Raw genomic sequence first — 19181 nt, forward strand, 5'->3', positions numbered from 1 at the left:
GAGGCCAGTAAGGGTGAGAGCTGATGTGGCACCATGTGAAATTTGAGTTGAGCCTAGTGAGTTTTTCTCGCAGGAAGAATAGATTCAATATTTTTTTCACTTTTACTTTGTTTACATTGCCCTGGAGATGCAGAAATCCATCAAAACTGATCCTTGTTCTAAAGAGCTCACAGTCTGGTGGAGAAGACAAACACAGTCCTTTTTAATTATAAGATGGAAAGGTACTGTGGGAGGACAGAGATGAGAAGGAGCTCGTAAACTTGGAAGGCTTCACAGAAGAGGTGACAGTGGAGCTCAGTCTTAACGGTTGGCGTTCAGTAGGGTAGGAATTCTAGCGCAAACCAGCCTGTGCAAAAAAACCTGATAAATGCCGTGGTTGTCAAACTTCTATGTGCGTTAAGAATCACTGGAAAAGTCTGTTTATAAGGCAGATTCCAAGGCTATACCTTCCGGGAATTTCTCATTCTATAGGTGAGGGCATCCACTTTAATAAGCTTTACAGGACCACACTTTTTAAAACCTCTTTGTGTGCTCCCATTGTCGTTGGAAGTGGGGGGCAGCGGTGGCGGGAGATGAGAGTGGAGAGCTTTGCCCACCCGGGCTTCTGGGTCTCCATAGGAGCACACTGTCACAATAAAAACAAATTCATTTTGAGTCGCGCTTTCAGGGTAGTAGATGCTTTTGTGTGCCGTACTTTGTCGGAGTCCCGCAACAACTCTATGGGGTAGAAATTAAGAGTCTCATTTCATAGGGGAGGAAGCTGAGGCTCAGAGAGGGGAGATTTGCTCAAGGTCACGAAGCGAGAAGTGGCAGGGCAGAAACCGAAAGCCAGGTTAACAGATTCCCAGCTCAGACTTTCCGACTACGAAGGGAGGCCTTGAGTGGGTGGGGCTCAGGCCCTTGCTCCAGGCTGCTTCCAAAATGGTGGGGGCCTTGGCGTCAGCAACACCCCTCCGCCCTTCCGTCCACCTCCCTCCTTCTTCCCCAGGCCACCCAGGCGGGGGGAGGGGATGGAACGGATCAGCCCACGTGACTGCCAACAACCTGGCGCGTGACGCAAAGCGGCGGGGCCGGCGCTCGCCTTGCCTTGTGGGAAACGTAGTTCCGTAGACCGTCAAGCTTGCCAGGAAGGCGGGACCTAGGACTACATTTCCCAGGAGGCCGCGGGGCGACGCCGCAGCAGACGTTGTCGGAGAGCTGGGACGCGGGGCGCGCTGTCGGGCGGGGGCAGGTTCGGGCCGGTTGTGCCGTTGCGAGGTTGCTGCTGCACGTCGCTGAGGTGGGCCCAGGTGAGTGAGGGCCCTTGATGGGAATTAGGGCAGCTCAGTCTGCTCCAGTCGTTTCCTGTTTTATCTTTTCTCCGCGGCCGCTGGCTCACGGTGCCCGGCAGGCCTGGCGCGGAGCCCGCTCCCCCCTCGCCTGCTCCTCGGCTTCTTCAGAGCGGGCCCTGCTCGCTCCGGCTCCTCCCCCTCCCCGCCCTTCAGGGCTTCCCCTCGCTCCGGCCCTAGCTCCCGACGCTCAGGGCCGCGTTTCCACCGCAGCACCCCACTATGCTTCTTTTTCTTGCTTGCAAGCTGCCAGGGAGGGGCCTCCACCTCCTCTATCTCCCCCCCTTAGTCGGGTGAATCCTGAATCCTATTATTTGATTTCTCCTTTTCCCGGACTCTTGAGTGCCCTTCCCCCAGCCTAATCTCCATTGGCCTGGATCTGTCTTCTTCTAGGGCGCATGTGGCTGACACTCAGTAAATGTTGGTACCTCTTCCGTTCTTTCTGGCCTTGTGGCCAGAGGAGGCATAGTCCAAATTTATCACCCACGGGAACATTGGTGCGCCCACTTTCATTTCTCTTGCGCTGGAGGTTGAGGCCGACTTGTGTTGCAGTGGTAATTGGCGAGTGTTCTGCCCGAATAAGGTAATTTCCTTCATCTCCTTTAGCACCCAAGCCACTTTTATCAGTTACCCTCTTTGCCTTTCTAAGTCATAGGGATGGAGTATGGCGGCAGAAACTGGCGAGTAGTGCTGGTGCCCAGCAGTTGGAGCCATCAGTGGTAGTTGAGTGTTTACGAGGAGGTTGTTCATTGGATTGAAGGAGAAGCCTCTGAGAGCGTGGTAGAGCCTGGCGGGAGATGAGCCGATGAAGCTTCTGGTGGCAGCGTAGCGGAAGGGTCCTGGAGCCAGCTTCCTGGGTTCAAGTTTTGGCTCTGCTAGCTTTTGGTTCAGGTCGAGGAGCTTCACTTCCAGGTCGTTCAGCAACACTGGTTATTTATAGCGTAACTGTGAAGGTTAAATGAAGTAAATTGAAAACCGCTTAGCTTCATTACCTACCAGGTATTAAGCACTAGTATCATTATGGTTACTTTTAGAATTTATAGGTTGTAGGCCCAGAGTGGAAAGGCACGTATCACACCATCTTTTTCTTTCCCTTTCAGATGGCCCTCCCTTTTCTTGTTTGTGGCAATACGGTTTTTTTGTAGTTTTTCCTGTTATCTAGACAGACCGATTGTGTGTATCAGCCTGTTAAAGAGCCAAAGCGGGCTGCTGCCATGAAGAACTTGTGGAACAAACTGGCTTAGTTCGTTCTCTACTGGGAAATTAGGTTTTGTGAATTAGTATACATACTTTAGCAATATCAAAAGCAGTTTTTTTCTGCAGCCATTTAAGCTTGATTGTTATTTTGTAGAAGAGTGGATTGAAGTTTCTGTTAGGAACTGTCTAACTAAAAGCCTTGACGTTCAATACAATTCCATCTCTGCTTTTTACATCTCTTAGCGCTAGTGAAAGATGTCCGGTTTTGGAGACTGGTGTTCTGAGTGTGCAGATTAGGTACAGTCCAATTGTAGCGGTGGTGGTGTTAATCAGCAGTCATAGCAGCAAGCAGTAGTAGTAGTTCTTTAGCATATTAGTTTAATAGCATAACTAGTACAGGTATTTTTTTATTAATTTATTTTTTATTTTTAGCTGCTTTGGGTCTTTGTTGCTGCGTGCAGGCTTTCTCTAGTTGCGGCGAGCGGGGGCTACTCTTCGTTGTGGTGCGCAGGCTTCTCATTGCAGTGGCTTCTCTTGTTGTGGAGCACTGGCTCTAGGCATGTGGGCTTCAGTAGTTGTGGCACACCGGCTCAGTAGGTGTGGCTCGCGGGCTCTAGAGCGCAGGCTCAGTAGTTGTGGCGCACGGGCCTTAGTTGATCCGCGGCATGTGGGATCTTTCCCAGACTAGGGCTCGAACCCGTGTCCCCTGCGTTGGCAGGTGGGTTTCTTAACCACTGCGACTACGCCACCGGGGGAAGTCCCCAGATATACATTTTAAAACCTTTTTTTCCAGGGGTGTAGAAAATGGATTGTGGGGCTATCAGTTAAGAGGCTATTGTACTGTTACAGCCTGGAGATGATAGTTGCCTGAAGTAGAGAGATGGAGTGGAGATGCGTTGGTGGGAAGAAGCAGAGGGTTTTGAGATTAGGTAGTTTCAATATTCTCTAGAGCAAGACGTTCTTAGTACGGTCCATGGACTACAGGGAGCTCATGAGCTCTAAAAGTTTTGTGAGGGAAGTGCATTTCTCAAAGGGTCATTAACTTTCCATCCATTAGAGTCTTAAAATTTAAGAACCAGTGCTCTATAGAGTTTGTAATTCAGGTTTTTTTTTTTTTTTTTTTTTTTTTTTGGCTGCACCAGGTCTTAGTTGCTGCACGTGGGCTCTTGGTGGAGGTTTATAACCCATAAAAAAGTAATTGCCCATGGCTTACCAGGAGAGTTAAGAGTCATGGGTACCCTTTCTAAAAGATTGCCTTTTTTTAAAAAAAATAAAATTTATTTTATTTATTATTATTGGCTGCGTTGGGTCTTCATTGCTGCGTGCAGACTTTCTTTAGTTGTGGTGAGTGGGGGCTACTTTGTGTTGCGGTGCGTGGGTTTCTCATTGCAGTGCCTTCTGTTATGGAGCATGGGCTTCTAGGTGCAAGGGCTTCAGTAGTTGTGGCAAGCGGGCTCGGTAGTTGTGGCTCATGGGCTCTAGAGCACAGGCTCATTAGTTGTGGCACACAGGCTTAGTTGCTCCACGGCATGTGGGAATCTTCCCGGACCAGGGCTCAAACCCGTGTCCCCTGCATTGGCAGGTGGATTCTCAACCACTGCGCCACCAAGGAAGCCCAAGGTTTGCCTTTCTTTAGGGAACTCGTTTTTTGTTTGTTTTAAATCAAAGTTAAATGCTGTGCCATAGAAAGTCACCTTTTAGTTTCTTTTTCTCTAGGAGTTATGGGCCGATGCACATACTGAGGAAGCTGAACATTACTGAGCTCAGTTTCACGAAAATCCATATTCATTCCTACTGTTTTCTTCCATTGGGTTTTGTTTATAGTTCCTATTTTAGTGGTTGAAATGGAGCACCTTAGTGTGTGAAGAGTGAGATTGTTTTCTTCTTGCTTTCCTTCTAACAGGGGTTTCATATGTATGTTTATATATTTTGTAGTGTATCTTTCAGACGATAGTGTGTTACTGGAAGCATAGGGTGTGCTTTTTTCCACACAGTTAGAGCTCTACCACTGAAAGAACCATGTATTTTTCTTTTTATGGCAGATGTTGAAGACTGAAGCCTCATGGACTAAATCCAGTCGGCAGATGTGTTTTGTTTGGCTCACACAGTGTTGTAAATTTGAATTAGTTGTCACATTGAAAAACAGGGAGATTTCATGTAAAAATGTGGATTCAGGCTGCTTTGAAAAATCAGATCTGGCAGCCATGGACCTGTGTTTCTGCTTGGAGCAGCAGTCTTTTATAGTTGGGCATGTCCTTATATCACCACTAAAATATATTTTTTCTGCTTTGGTGCTTTATTTGTTTCCTTTGTTTCTTATTTAAAAAAAAAAAAGGAAATTTAGATAACTTCAGAAGAGGGAGATGGAGCAGTGCAGTGGGGAGGGGGGGGCCCCAAAACATTGAATTATTTTGTTTCCAAATTGAAGAAACCCAAGGGCTTTTAGAAAGCAAAAGGCATTGATCTGACCCCTGACCATGCCTTTTTAGCTGGCACGTGTGCAGTGTCCTCATTTTTGTTCTGCCTGATTTGCTTTTCAGCATCTGGAATGCAGTAACTGCACTAGCTTGGCTTGTGCATCAGAAGATAGAAGGCCAAGCAAAGAGAAGTTGCTGAATGTCTAATTAGAAGACTTTTGGCGCCTGTCCTGAGGCAAAAGTGTGTGTGTGTGTGTGTGTGTGTGTGTTTAATGTATGCATTGTGAAGTCCATCGCTTTGCTTTCAGAAATCCTGGTGTAGTTTTGGAGAGGTTCATAACTCAATTTTATTTTGTTTATTTTAATTAAAAGGTCAGGATACATAAAGGATTTAAAAAAAAGTATTTGGCTGCGCTGGGTCTTAGTTGCGGCGTGCAGGATCTTCATTGCGGCATGCGAACTCTTAGCAGAGGCATGTGGGATCTAGTTCCCTGACTAGGGATTGAACCCGGACCCCCTGCATTGGGAGCATGGAGTCTGAGTCTTAGCCACTGGACCACCGGGGAAGTCCCTACAGAAAGGCTTGATAGAGGAGTCATAGAGGTGAGACTGCTTTCTGAAGTTACTGTAGAGATTATCTTCACTCCAGGACTCTCCATTGTATCAGGGCTTCTCCGGAAAATGATCTCATTGTATCTAAAGGATGTGTCCTAGAGTCTTGACTAAAACCTTTGGCTACCAGATTATGGGCTATCAGAAAAAACTTTAAAAATGAAGGAGATTGTGGAAGTTGGTCAGGCGCCAGAGTGGGGTTGCCCAATAAAGAAAAAGAATTGGGGTAAATTTTTTAATGTAAAAAAAATCCTTGTTTCAGGTGTAATAAAGTTATCCTTTACAAAGCCTTTTTTGGCCGCACAACATGCAGGATGTGGGATCTTAGTTTCCCGACCAGGGAGACCAGGGATCAAACCCCGCACCCCCTGCAGTGGAAGCACGGAGTCCTAAGCACTGGACCTCCAGGGAAGTCTCACTCTGACAGTTTTGAAGTCCCTTTGTATGCATGTATCACATTGAAAGTGTTCTGAGAGAGGCTTTTCTTGATGACCTTATCTATAATAGGTACTCTGATCATTAACCAATACCCCTCCCCAACCCTGTGTTATTACTATGGGATATTACATTATTTATTTTTCATCTGTTGTGTCTTCACCTTTTTAGAGAGTGAAAGCAGGGATTTGTTTGATTCACTGCTGAATCCCCACACCTAGGACATTCTCTGTTAAAAAGAAGAGGCTTAGTAAATATTGAGAGAAAGGATGAATTAATATGGGAATAGATGGCTGACTGGGTGACAGTCTCTGGAAGTGCTCCCACTATCGAGTTCTAGGCTTACTCGGATTCTGTTGAAAATAATTTGTATGGCGGTTGGTGAGGAGATTGCCAAGGGGCAAGGGCAAGAGGGTACTTGCTGGAGTGATAAAAGTATTCTATTGTTGGGTTCGGTGGTGTTTACATAGTATATTTTGTCAAAACTCACTGAACTGTATCTTTAAGATGTGTACATCTATTATATATGAGTTATAATAATTTATAAAAATTTGTATTCAGAACTCATTCTTTAAAGGCTGTTCTGTAAAACTGAGGTAATGCGGGCTTCCCTGGTGGCGCAGTGGTGAGAGTCCGCCTGCGATGCAGGGACATGGGTTTGTGCCCCGGTCCGGGAAGATCCCACATGCTGCGGAGCGGCTGGGCCCGTGAGCCATGGCCGCTGAGCCTGCGCGTCCGGAGCCTGTGCTCCGCAATGGGAGAGGCCACAACATGCGAGAGGCCCGCGTACCAAAAAAAAAACAAAACAAAAAAACTGAGGTAACTCTGTAGGTAGGCTGTGGTAATGATTGTTTTCCTTGAATTTTTGGTAAGTTTAGCCAAGTGTAGGTGGGACAGGAGGTTTTTAAAATACTCTGGAGTGAGGAGGTGCTCAGGCGTTATGAGGAAAGGAGGCTAAGCTGGCCAGAGCTCTGAATAGCCCACCCCATTTCAGTCTGAGGTGCTGCATTGATATTTATACTTCGGGGTTTGGTAGGGGATATTTTCTGTTCCACTTTTAGCAGAATATTTTCAGCTGTAGTGTTCATTTAATAGGGCTATGGTCATGGAGTTATATGATCTGTGGTACCTAGAGACCTTGGAATGAGATGAGAAATGGAAGTCGTTTCTTATCAGAAGTTTTTTGTTGTTGTTTATTAATTAAACTGGGACCTTGGGGCAAGTTGCTTAACCCTTCAGTGTATGTTCAATTTCAGATGGAGATGGAAATCTCTTATCTACCTCCAACAAGGGTTATTGTGATGGCTAGATGGTTAGCCCAGTGCCAGGGTTAATAGTAGGGATTCAACAAATTAATTTTATTATATATGGAAGATGGATTGCTTGTGAACTACTTAGGAAAGGGAAGTAGTTATATGGCATTAAATCTGAAAGGACAGTGAGAAACACCCAGAGCTCTCAACTGATAGCATATGGAAAGTGCTGAGTACATGATTAAGTTGGTGTTCAAGATTGTGAGGGAAGGATGACTTAATTATTCAATAAACAGCTCTGGATCAGTTGGCTAACCGTTTTGAAAATTACGTTAACTTGACAAAATAAATCACGTGAAAACAAGAGAGATACAGATTAAATTAAAAATGAAATACCGTTTTTTCCCTCAGATCTCCATCATGATAAAAAAAACAATATAACAGTTATTGTTGGTGAGGGTGTGGGGAAATGGACATTCTCAAGTACTCCTGGTAGCAATATAAGGTGCTGTAGCTGTTCCAGAGAACAACACAATATACCTGTGCTTTTAGGAATATACCATAAGGAAATAATTGCACAGGTCCTTAAAGATAAGGATAATTGTTACAGTGTTACATTAAGTGAAAAATTAAAGACAACCTAAATGTACAACACTAGGGAACTGCTTATGTTATAGCATGTGTGTACAGTGGAATGCTAGGTAGAAAAGAGAAGTAGATGGAAGCACCATATTTGTTGACATAATACAATGTGTAGAAAAATGCCCAGAACTGATGCTTTTGTTCTGTTCAAAAACCTTTCTGACTCTCCATTTCCTCCTTAGTCAGTGTTTATTAAGCGTGTACTGAGCTTTAGATTCTGTTGGAGAAAAATTACCTTAAATATGTGGTCTGTGGTCTAGATCTGCACAGTTCATTTTGGTAGCCACTAGCCAAATGTGGCTAGCTTACTTTGAGTTAATTAAAATTAAATACTTAGTGTACTTATTTAGTATTCTTAGTATAGTTTTCACACTAGCCATATTTCACGTGGTCAATAGCAGCAACATGTGAATGGTGGCTGCTATTTTGAGTAGCATAGATACGGAACATTTTCCTCATCTCAGAAAGTTCTGTTAGCGTGGATCTAGATTGTCTTTTCATGTTTTTGTCAGCATTGCTTCTGCATATGATAGGTGGGGCCTCAGAGTAGTTGCAGTTTTCTCCCCTTAGAGTTTACAAAAGAATTTTGGACTTTTCTTTGGCTATCATTTATGCATCACCATTTTCATAATATTTAAACTCTCTTTACCTCTTAGCCCACAATGGGTTTGTTCAGAATGCAGAGAGAATGCTACCTCTGTGGCCAAAGGGGAAAACATGGGGACAATTTTGCTAAACCTCCTAGTTCTGGATTAGAATTTTTTTTAACCTATTAGAGTTTCTGTACTTTAAAAACAACTGAGCAGGAACTGGAATTGAGATTCATGCATGGATTGTTTTTGATGTTGTATGGCTTTTCATTTTTTGGGGAAAGAGGGCATTAAATACTAAATGTCGGCTAAGTGCTAGGCATTTACTAAAATGAAAATAACGTGGTATACAGATCTTTACTGATTGATATTCTTTTAGGATTTAACTTCTGTCCAGGTTAGTTATTTTTTAGAAGTGGATGGATTTATTGCTTAAATCGGGGCTTCAGATATTGCCTTCAGAATATTGGTTATTTATGTTGGATGAGCTAAATCTCAATTTGTTATTTTGGGGCTAGGGTAGGCAAATATATTCCCACTGTGTTCGTGTTACTACAGTTGTGATGATCCCATTGAATGTGGCTGAAATGAACTTTTAGAAGATTTAGTGTAAGTTGGCTTTTACATTCTCTCATCCCTTTAGGCTCATGTTTCTCTTATACTGGGTAGGTTAGTTGCTCTGCATCAAGTGTTTTTCGTAGGGATGAAAATTTCTTTGATTTTTTTTTTTCTCGTCCAGTGTTTTATTATGAAAGATTTCAAGCATGCAGAAAAGTTGAAAGAATTGTACAGTGAGTACCCATATGCCCGCCACCTAGATTCTACATTTGTTAGCATTTTGCTATGTTTATTTTATCACATATCTTTTTTTTTTAATCACATATCTTTATACTCATCACTCCACCGTATTTTTTTTCCAGGTTTTTTTTGTTGTGGCTAAATATACAGAACATAAAATTTACCATGATAATAATTTCTAAGTGTGCAGTTCAGTGGTGTTAAGTACATTCACTGTTGTGCAGCCATCATCACTGTTCATCTGCAGAACGTTTCATCTTGCCAAATCGGTACTCTATACCCCATTAAATAGTCAGTCCCTTTTCTCCCTTCCATCCCCAGCCTCTGACAACCATCATTCTACTTTGTCTCTAAGGTTTAGACTGCTCTAAGTACCTCATATAAGGGGAATCAAAGAGTATTTGTCTTTTTGTGACTAGCTCACTTCAGTTAGCATAATGTTCTCAAGGTTTATTCATGTTGTAATATGTCAGAATTTCCCTTCATAATATTCCATTGTATGTAGGTATATACCACATTTTGCTTATCCATTTATCCATCAGTCAGACACTTGGGTGGTTTCCATGTTTTAGCTATTGTGAATAATGCTGCTGTGAACCTAGGTGTACAAATATCTCGTCAAGACCTCGCTTTCAGTCCTTTTGAGTATATACCCAGAAGTTGAATTGCTGGATCATATGGTAATTCTATGTTTAGTTTTTTGAGGAACTGCCATTCTCTGCTGTTTTCCACAGTGGTTACACCATTTACATTCCCAACTACGGTGCCAATTCTTCCACATCCTCACCAGCGTTTCCTCCCTCCCTCCCTCCCTCCCTTCCTCCCTCCTTCCTTCCTCTTTTCTTTTTTTTTTTTTTAAATAGTAACCATTCTAATGGGTGTGGGGTAGCTTTGGTTAGCATTTCCCTATTGATTAGTGATGTCCTCTTTTCATATGCTGTGGACCATTTGTATATCTTCTTTTGAGAAATATTTGTTCAAGTCCTTTGCCCATTTCCTTATTTTTTTTGAAGCATTTTAAAGTAAGTTGCAGAAATCAGTACATTTTATATTTAAAGGCTTCAACATGCATATCATTAGCTAGAGTTAAATATTTATGATTGAACTCTTATGAGTCCCTTTTTGGGGGAGGACAGGGAGGTAAAATTTACGCACCTAAATGTTACCATCATTTCTTTAATTTATACGTGCTTGGATAGAAAGATTTTGAGTGCCAGTTCTTAGCTGGAATAGTTCCCTTTCCTCTGATTTAATGATGTTTGTCTCAAGTTAGATTTACTTTTATCAAATTAATATTGTGACCATATAATTTATCTTTTTGAACCAGGACACTACTGAGAGAGGGGATGCTATTAATACACTGGGACAGCAAGTGTAAACTGACTATCTTGAGCAAACCTGGATATAAGGTTAAATATTAAATAAATATTAAATAAGAACTAAAGAACTAAATATTAAAGAACTTTTATAGATTGAGATTCTTTTCAAAGTAAATGCTTATTTAAGCACTTTACATGCATTATCTCATTTAATCCTGTATATTACAGGGTAAGTGAAGAGTTTCTTGTTTTACAAATGATAAAGTTGAGGCATTAGAGATCAGTTTAGGAAGAGATAAGATTTGAACCTAGGTCTGACTCTAAACTTCCACTCTTAGCAACTGCTATATTGCTCAGAGTAAGGGTCCAGGGAGTGGATTGACCAGTAAATGAGGAGAGTCCTCACATAACAGAACATCCCATTTTGTTATTGTCATGCTTATTAGATCCAGAGTTAAATTATTTAAATTTCGCTTCAAGAATAAATGGACTTGAATCTACCAGCCGACTGCAGAGGCTTTTTGATTCGCCTTGCTGCAAGTAGAATGACAGGAAGATGTATTTCAGAATCAATAATATTTGCCTAGCTTTTCTTTTTTTTTTTTGCTGCTCAGCACGGCTTGTCGGATTTTAGTTCCCTGACCAAGGATTGAACCCTGGCCCTCAGCAGTGAGAGTGCAGAGTCCTAACCACTGGACCCCCAGGGAATTCCGTTGCCTAGCTTTTTTTTTTTTTTTTTTTTTTTTTTTTTTTTTTTTTTTTTTGTGGTACGCGGGCCTCTCACTGTTGAGGCCTCTCCCGTTGCGGAGCACAGGCTCCAGACGCGCAGGCTCAGCGGCCATGGCTCACGGGCCCAGCCATTCTGCGGCATGTGGGATCTTCCCGGACCGGGGCACGAACCCGTGTCCCCTGCATCGGCAGGCGGACTCTCAACCACTGCGCCACCAGGGAAGCCCCCTTGTGCTGTTTTGACAGTTGAATGAACAGTGTTAGTTGAGCACTAGAAATTCTCAAGTGTAATTGTTTTGAATGTCATTTGAGTTTACCCACTACAGTGAACCATCTCTTCAACAAATTGTTGGACTCTTGGTTCAGAAGCAGTGGATCCAAAATTCATTGAAAGAATGATACATAGAGTGTCATTTAAGTATTGCAAATGCTTTCTCATATCATTTATTATCATTTTTTAATATTTTTGAAACATCTTCTCTTTGAGAGAAGGCAGCTTAATGAAAAAAATTTAACATGGTTAGCCGAAAGAGCAGCTTCCTGATAAAATCTGATACCTGCCCTGACCATTAACGTGTTGAGCTATTTTCATACATGAGCCATGAATGTAAATCAAAGGTTAACTGTTTAATTTTGAAATTGTCACCTAGCATTGCTGGGATTTTTAGGAAACTAAGATTTTATGTGCTGAGGGCTTCCCTGGTGGCGCAGTGGTCGAGAGTCCGCCTGCCGATGCAGGGGACACGGGTTCGTGCCCTGGTCCGGGAATATCCCACATGCCACGGAGTGGCTGGACCCGTGAGCCATGGCCGCTGAGCCTGCGCATCTGGAGCCTGTGCTCCACGACAGGCGAGCCCACAGCAATGAGAGGCCCGCGTACCGCAAAAAAAAAAAATTTTATGTGCTGGTCAAAAGTATACATAAGCTATAACTTAAGTTCCAGATATAATATGTATATATAATATTATAATAATGTGTTATTCCATCTGGAATCTTAACCTTTCCCTTCTCACCTGATCTTATTCTGGTAACTAATCCTAGAGCTGTGAACAAGAAATAGGAGATGCTTTCTGAGGAGAGGATCTTTGGATTCCTTGTTCTGTATTAAATATCATTGCAGAGCTGTAGGGATACAGGCTTTGTCTTCTGTATTGTTCATCCTCCTGCCTTTACTCCTTTTACTGTGTAGGAAAACATTGTTCAAATCAAAATTTTAAGTCCTGGATACACTTTTTGGATGCATTATGTGTACAAAACTCAGCCTTTCATAGAGTAACTCCTGAATAATCTAGTTTTCTGTAGAAAATATTCACAACTTTTTCTTGACTATGTTTTTTGCGGCATGTGGGATCTTAGTTCCCTGATCAGGGATCAAACCCGTGCCCTTGGCATTGAGAGCGCGGAGTCTTAAGCACTGGACCGCCAGGGAAGTCCCTTGACTGTATTTCTTGATACAAGTTATATAGCATTTGGTGTAATTTTTTTTTCTCCCTGAGTAGTCAGCACCTGAATTGGACCCAATGTGGAATTAAACAAAATGCTAGGGATTTAGCCGGATCTCTGCTTTGCATTGGACAGATATTTTAGTATCAGCTCAGTTTTTTTAAAGGTGATTCTGGAAATGGAAATATCTTTAAGGATTTAATTTGTTGTTTGGTGGTTATGTAAGCATGTTAGTGGGGAAAAAAGCCTTAATAAGTATAAAATCTTGATTCACTACTGAAACAGTTTGGGAAAATAAAATTCTCCTTGTTGAGCCTATCCACTGTTATCCTTTCCCTTCCAACTTTGTATTTTTCAAACTGCCCTTTTAGAATACTGTGTGCTATGTGCTTTACATACATTAATTCGTTTAATCCTATGGTAATTTTATAAGATCAGTGTATCTGTTTTTTTTTTTGCTGTAAGCGGGCCTCTCACTGTTGTGGCCTCTCCCGTTGCGGAGCACAGGCTCCGGACGCGCAGGCTCAGCGGCCATGGCTCACGGGCCCAGCCGCTCCGCGGCATGTGGGATCTTCCCGCACCGGGACACGAACCCGAGTGAACCCGAGTACCCTGCATCGGCAGGCGGACTCTCAACCACTAGCGCCACCAGGGAAGCCCAGCATAATTTTTTTAAAACAAGTACAAGACTTGTTTGTATACTGAAGACTTATTTTTTTTTTCTTTTGCGGTACGCGGGCCTCTCACTGTTGTGGCCTCTCCCGTTGCGGAGCACAGGCTCCTGACGCAAAGGCTCAGCGGCCATGGCTCACGGGCCCAGCCGCTCCGCGGCATGTGGGATCTTCCCGGACCGGGGTACGAACCCGTGTCCCCTGCATTGGCAGGCGGACTCTCAACCACTGCGCCACCAGGGAAGCCCTGTATCTGTTTTTTGATATGAGAAACTTAGTAAGATTACACACCTTGTTCAGGCCTGCACAGTAGTGGATTCTAATCCATGTCGGTCACATTTGCAGAATTCTTGCTCTTAATCACTCTGCCTGTATTCAACATATACTTTTTTTTCTTTCTTTTTTTTTTAAGAAAGAATTATTTTATTTTTGGCTGTGCTGCACAGCTTGCGGAATCTTAGTTCCCCAGCCAGGAATGGAACCCGTGCCCCCTGCAGTGGAAGGCAGATTCTTAACCACCGGACCACTAGGGAGGTCCCTAGCTCTTGATTCTTGATACCAAGAAGTTGTTTTTTGTAACTTCTTTTTCTGCTCAGGCTTCTGTTTGTGGGATTCATTCATGGTATGTGTGTTCTTCATTTTCCCTGTTTTATAGTATTCATTGTATGAAAGTGCCAGTTTTTATTTATCCATTTTGTACTGTATCCTGTTTGTACTCAGAGAGTGCTGCCAAGAATATTCTTGTATATATTTTCTACTGACTTGAGATAATTTCTCTAGGGTTTATACCTAAAACTGGAATTTCTGGTTCATGGGATGTGCACATCTTTAACTGTCATATTATTCTCCAGAGGAATTATACCAGTTTATACTCCCAATACATGCATTTCTGTTGCTGTACATCTTAATGGCACATGATGTCGTTAGACTTTAAAATTTTTTGCCATTCTTGTGAGTATGATATATTTTATTATAGTTTTAAGTTGTATTTCTCTGATTAGTAGTGAAAATGAATCTTTGCATGTGTGTATTAGCCATATAGGTCTTTTCTTTTTTTAATTGATCATCCCCTTAGCCCACTTTATTTTTAGCGTTTATCATCACTTGACATACAGTATATAGTTACTTGAGTGTATGTCTTGCTCCACCAACCACAAGATGAGAGACTTTCTCCTTTTGTCAGTGTTGTATCTCTAGTGCCAAGGACAGTGCCTGGCATACGTAAGTGTTCAATAAGTATTTAATAAGTTAATCATTTTTAACTGAATAATTGAGTTTTTTGCCTTTTTATTGATTTGTAGAAGTTCTTTATATAGAGTCTGGATTTTAATCCTTTGTTTATGTGTATTGCAAATATACTCTCGTAGTATGTGGTTTTGATTTGATTTTCTAAAGCATATAGACATATTTATCAATCTTTACGTCTGTGGTTTATACTTATAACTTATTTCAAATCCTCTACCCGGAATTTGTACAAATATTCTCCTATATTTTCTTCTAAATGTTTTAAATCTTTTCACATTTAATGTTTGTTTATATGCTTTTTTTTTTTTTTTTTTAAGTCCACTTGGAGTTTATTTTGTGTGATGTGAGGTAGGGGTCATTGGTGAGCAGTTACATTGCTTATAAATGTTTTAGAAATAAGATGCATTTTGTGAGAAACCCTGTATTTAGGAGTGGCTAGGTGGCCTTGGGATTTTGGCATTTTGTGGGAAGAAGAGGTTTGCATCCCTAAAGGTGTTTGTAAATTGATGTTGGGTTAACATCAGCAAATTTACAAAGCAGTTGCAAATTTATTTCTAGAATTAGCAGAACCAGAATATATGTGGACATTTTGGGTAGAGTTCCAAAATTGCTGATAAGACTATTTCTTAATTTGTTTGAAAATAAGTTATTTGGCAGTACTCTGGGAAGTAGTTTTGATCTTTGTGTCAAACCTAGTAGCTTCTTCCAATTTGTAATTTAAAAAGGAAAAATAAGAAAGAAAAAAAATCTCTGAAGGTGAATGTACTTTAGTAGGTCCTCCAGCATGACATGATCATATCCAAATTGGTTGCTGGAATAATGTCACAAATATTTGTAACAGATTATGCCGGCATCAAATTTAGTCTCTTTCCTGTTGCTTGTTTACAGATGAGATGAAATGTGACTCATTTAGAAGTTGGTTATCCTGGCCTGATGCTCTGGGTTAATCAAATTACTATTTTGTATAAATTTTTTTAGTGAAAGTAAGCAGTTGTGGAAGATAATACTCTGAATGTACCACCCACTTTTCCAACTCTGAAATTAAGTTTTTTGGGAATTCCCTGGTGGTCCAGTAGTTAGGACTTGGTGCTTTCACTGCTGTGGCCTAGGTTCAGTCCCTGGTCAGGGAACTAAGATCCGTAAGCCACACAGCATGGCCGAAAAATAAATAAAATAAAATAAAATTAAGAGTTTTTTTGTGGATTGAAATTTCGTTTCAAATAGGCCTTTAGTGAATTAGATTTATTTATTTATTTATTTAGATTTAGTTAGCATCTCCCTGTAGCTTCCAGTAGTGTAAATTTAAGGCAAATAATAGATAATTTAGGGAAGACATTTCATAAAGCACATTTAAAAAATTTTTTCCTGTTAGATAATTAATTGGGAAGAAAAGTGAGAAATTAGAGCAGAGTGGATGAAGTTTGTGGTTTAAGGTTCTTTAACAGGTAAAAGGTAGCATGATGATGTGGAAAGAACCGGGACACACTGAGAGCTAAGGGCCTTTAGCTCTAGTTTTGCCTCATCTTCTTGGGCAAATCTCTTCCTTTATCTGGGTTCAGGTTTCCTTCTGTGAAAAGTAGTTGTAGTTTAGATAATGATCTCTAAGAGTGCTTCCAGTTCTTAATGCTTTGTGACTCTAATTCTAGTGAGATTTGTCCATAACTCTGATATGCTTCTGGGTTAGATTGGAGTGGATCATGGTCTCTTAATCACACGACTCTCTGCTCTTTGATTAAAGCTAGCTGTAGACTGACTCAGGGCTGCACACCCTGTACGTGGTCTGATGTAATGAACTTTCTCTTTATTCTCCTAGTGCTAGGAGAAATAACAAATAACTATTTACAAATAACTATTTCAGTGAGGTTTAGAAACAGAGGCATAAAAGTTATAAACGTAGGTTGGAAGTTGTATTAATACCAGGGTCTTGGCAGATAATGATAATACTGAGCAGAGATAAACTGCTCTGTTGTATTATAAGCACCTTAAAAGGGCACAGATTTTCTGATTCATCTTTGTGCTTTCCATAGTGCCCAGTGAAGGAAATTAACATTTATATTGTTACTTGAGTCCTTGCTATATTACTGTGCACTGTACTGTGATTGAGATGTTTTCCTCATTTAATCGTTTCAGTAGCTTATGAGATAGTGTTGCCCTTATTTTATAGATCAGGAAACTGAGACTTAAAGGAGTCAAAATGCTTTAAACTAGTTTTTTTTTTTTTTTTTTTTTTTTGCGGTATGTGGGCCTCTCACTGTTGTGGCCTCTTCCGTTGTGGAGCACAGGCTCCGGACGCGCAGGCTCAGCGGCCATGGCTCACAGGACCAGCCGCTCCGCGGCACATGGGATCTTCTCAGACCGGGGCACGAACCCATGTCCCCTGCATCGTCAGGTGGACTCTCAGCCACTGCGCCACCAGGGAAGCCCTAAACTAGTTTTTATGTGACGCCAGAGGTCTGTTCTCTTTATTGCCTCAGTATGCTGCCTAGCAAAGACATTATCCATTGGGTGCACTCAATGAATGTTAACTCAGTGAAATACTTGTGAAATGTTTTATGTTCATTGTTTTGGATCTTTTTTTTTTTTTAAGTATTTATTTATTTATTTAGGGCTGCGTTGGGTCTTAGTTGCAGCATGCGGATCTTTTGTTGTGGCGTGCGGGCTTCTCTCTAGTTGTGGCTTGTGGGCTCAGTAGTTGCAGTGGGCGGGCTTAGTTGTCCTGCAGCATGTGGGATCTTAGTTCCCCGACCAGGGATCCCCTGCATTGCAAGATGGATTCTTAACCACTGGACCACCAGGGAAGTCCCCCAACTAAGTATCTTACTAATAGGACATCCTTAAGGCAAGGCAACATGTGGTTGGCAGTTGTATTCCAAGGTAAAAAATTAAACCTGAGAGGGGGACTGGAAGTTGAGGATAGGGAGGGTAGAAATCAGGAAGGAGACCTCTTTTCATTATGTAGTCTTATACAGTTTGAAATTTTTACTGTGCATGTATTACTAAAATGAAAAAATGAGGTAAAAAGAATTAAATATTTTAAGTTTGCTAAGGCAAATGAAACAGTTTAAGTTAATATCTCAAGTTCTATGATGCTGTACATGTTTTTACCATTTTAAAAACTGTGTACATGTGCCACAATATGGCTGAACCTTGAAGACATGCTAGGTGACGTAAGTTAGACGTAAAAGGACAACACTGTATGATTCCACTTGAGTGAGATACCTAGATTAGTCAACTTCATGGAGACAAAGTAGAGTGGTGGTTGCGGTGGTGGGGGTGTTACTGTTTAACAGGTGCGTGGTTTGTCTTGGGGAGATGGAAGAGTTCTGGAGGTGGATGGTGGTGATGGTTGCATACCAGTGGGAGTGGGCTGAATGCCACTGATCTGCGCTGTACGCCTAAAAGTGGTTAAAATGGTACATCTTGTGTTATGTATATTTTACCATAGTAAAAACATGTATATTATTTAGCTAGTATTTACTCATTTTGTTATTCAACACCGGGGAATCCAAAAACAGGAGTTTGATCTGGTACTTGCCCTCAAGGAGCAAAATAGTCTAGTAATATTGCATGATTAGTATTTTTCAAGGAATAGAGGCTTAAGTTGTAAGGAAATGGTGATAGCTTATAAAAAGTTGTAATGTGATAAAATAAATTCTGGGAAAGTAGCTGTTAGGATTTCCTGATAGTCTTACATGCTGAATAGGCCAGAGGATTCAGATGAGAAGGTTATAATTTTGCCCTGAGGCACCTCTGCATAGCCTGAGAGCAAGATGTTAAAAATCACCTGTCTTGGTAGGAACTGTCAGGTACACAGATGGCATGTTGATCTGTCTCTCTCTCTTGTAAATTGAGAACCTGGGGCACAGAATAATGGTGTCATTTAGAGGGTCAAGCTCATTCAGCCTGGAATGAAGTATAGGTTTGGGTTTGTTGCCAGAGTGTTCTGCTTCTTTAAGAGATTTGGAAGATGTAGTGTCTTATATTCTGAGTCTGCCATAAATCCAGACTCTGAATTATCAAGAGAGAGAACATAATTGTTTAATGACCTTGTGACTATCCACACAGCTAGTTGAAGTCTTGTTGTCTTTTAACTCTGTCATTTGACATTGGCCCGATTCATAATTATTATTATTGAGTACTAATGGTGTGCTAAGCACTTTCAGTAACTTTATGCATATTAATTTATTCAATTTTCATAACCCTTTGTAGTAAGAACCAGTTTTACAGGTAAAGAAACAGAGATAGTGAGATTTAATAAAGAAATTATCACAGGTCTAAGTCAGTTGGTGGAGTGGGAATCAATCAAATCTAGGCAGTCTAGTTTTAGAGCATGTGTTCTTTTTTATTATTTATTGGTTAGTGCTTTGCAGATTGCTTTGGGATGATGGATTACTAATTTTATTTGCTTTACTGTAAGTTGCTGGGCATAAGTATTAAAAATGACATTTTCTACTATTTGAGACCCTACAGTTTTGGGAATTACTGTTCATTAAGGGTTTATT

At 41.3% G+C, this 19181-nt stretch overlaps 1 protein-coding gene across 1 annotated transcript in view; it reads left to right on the forward strand.

Moving 5' to 3' along the window:
• The first annotated feature begins 1166 nt into the window (after window positions 1-1166).
• Window positions 1167-19181, forward strand: part of THRAP3 (thyroid hormone receptor associated protein 3) — a 75830-nt gene continuing 57815 nt past the window's right edge. Inside the window, 1 exon segment of the mRNA XM_032625465.1 lies at window positions 1167-1289. The gene's annotated coding sequence lies outside the window, so the exon portion shown is untranslated.

This window comes from Phocoena sinus, chromosome 1, assembly GCF_008692025.1.
Source record: "Phocoena sinus isolate mPhoSin1 chromosome 1, mPhoSin1.pri, whole genome shotgun sequence".
Lineage (NCBI taxonomy): Eukaryota > Metazoa > Chordata > Mammalia > Artiodactyla > Phocoenidae > Phocoena > Phocoena sinus.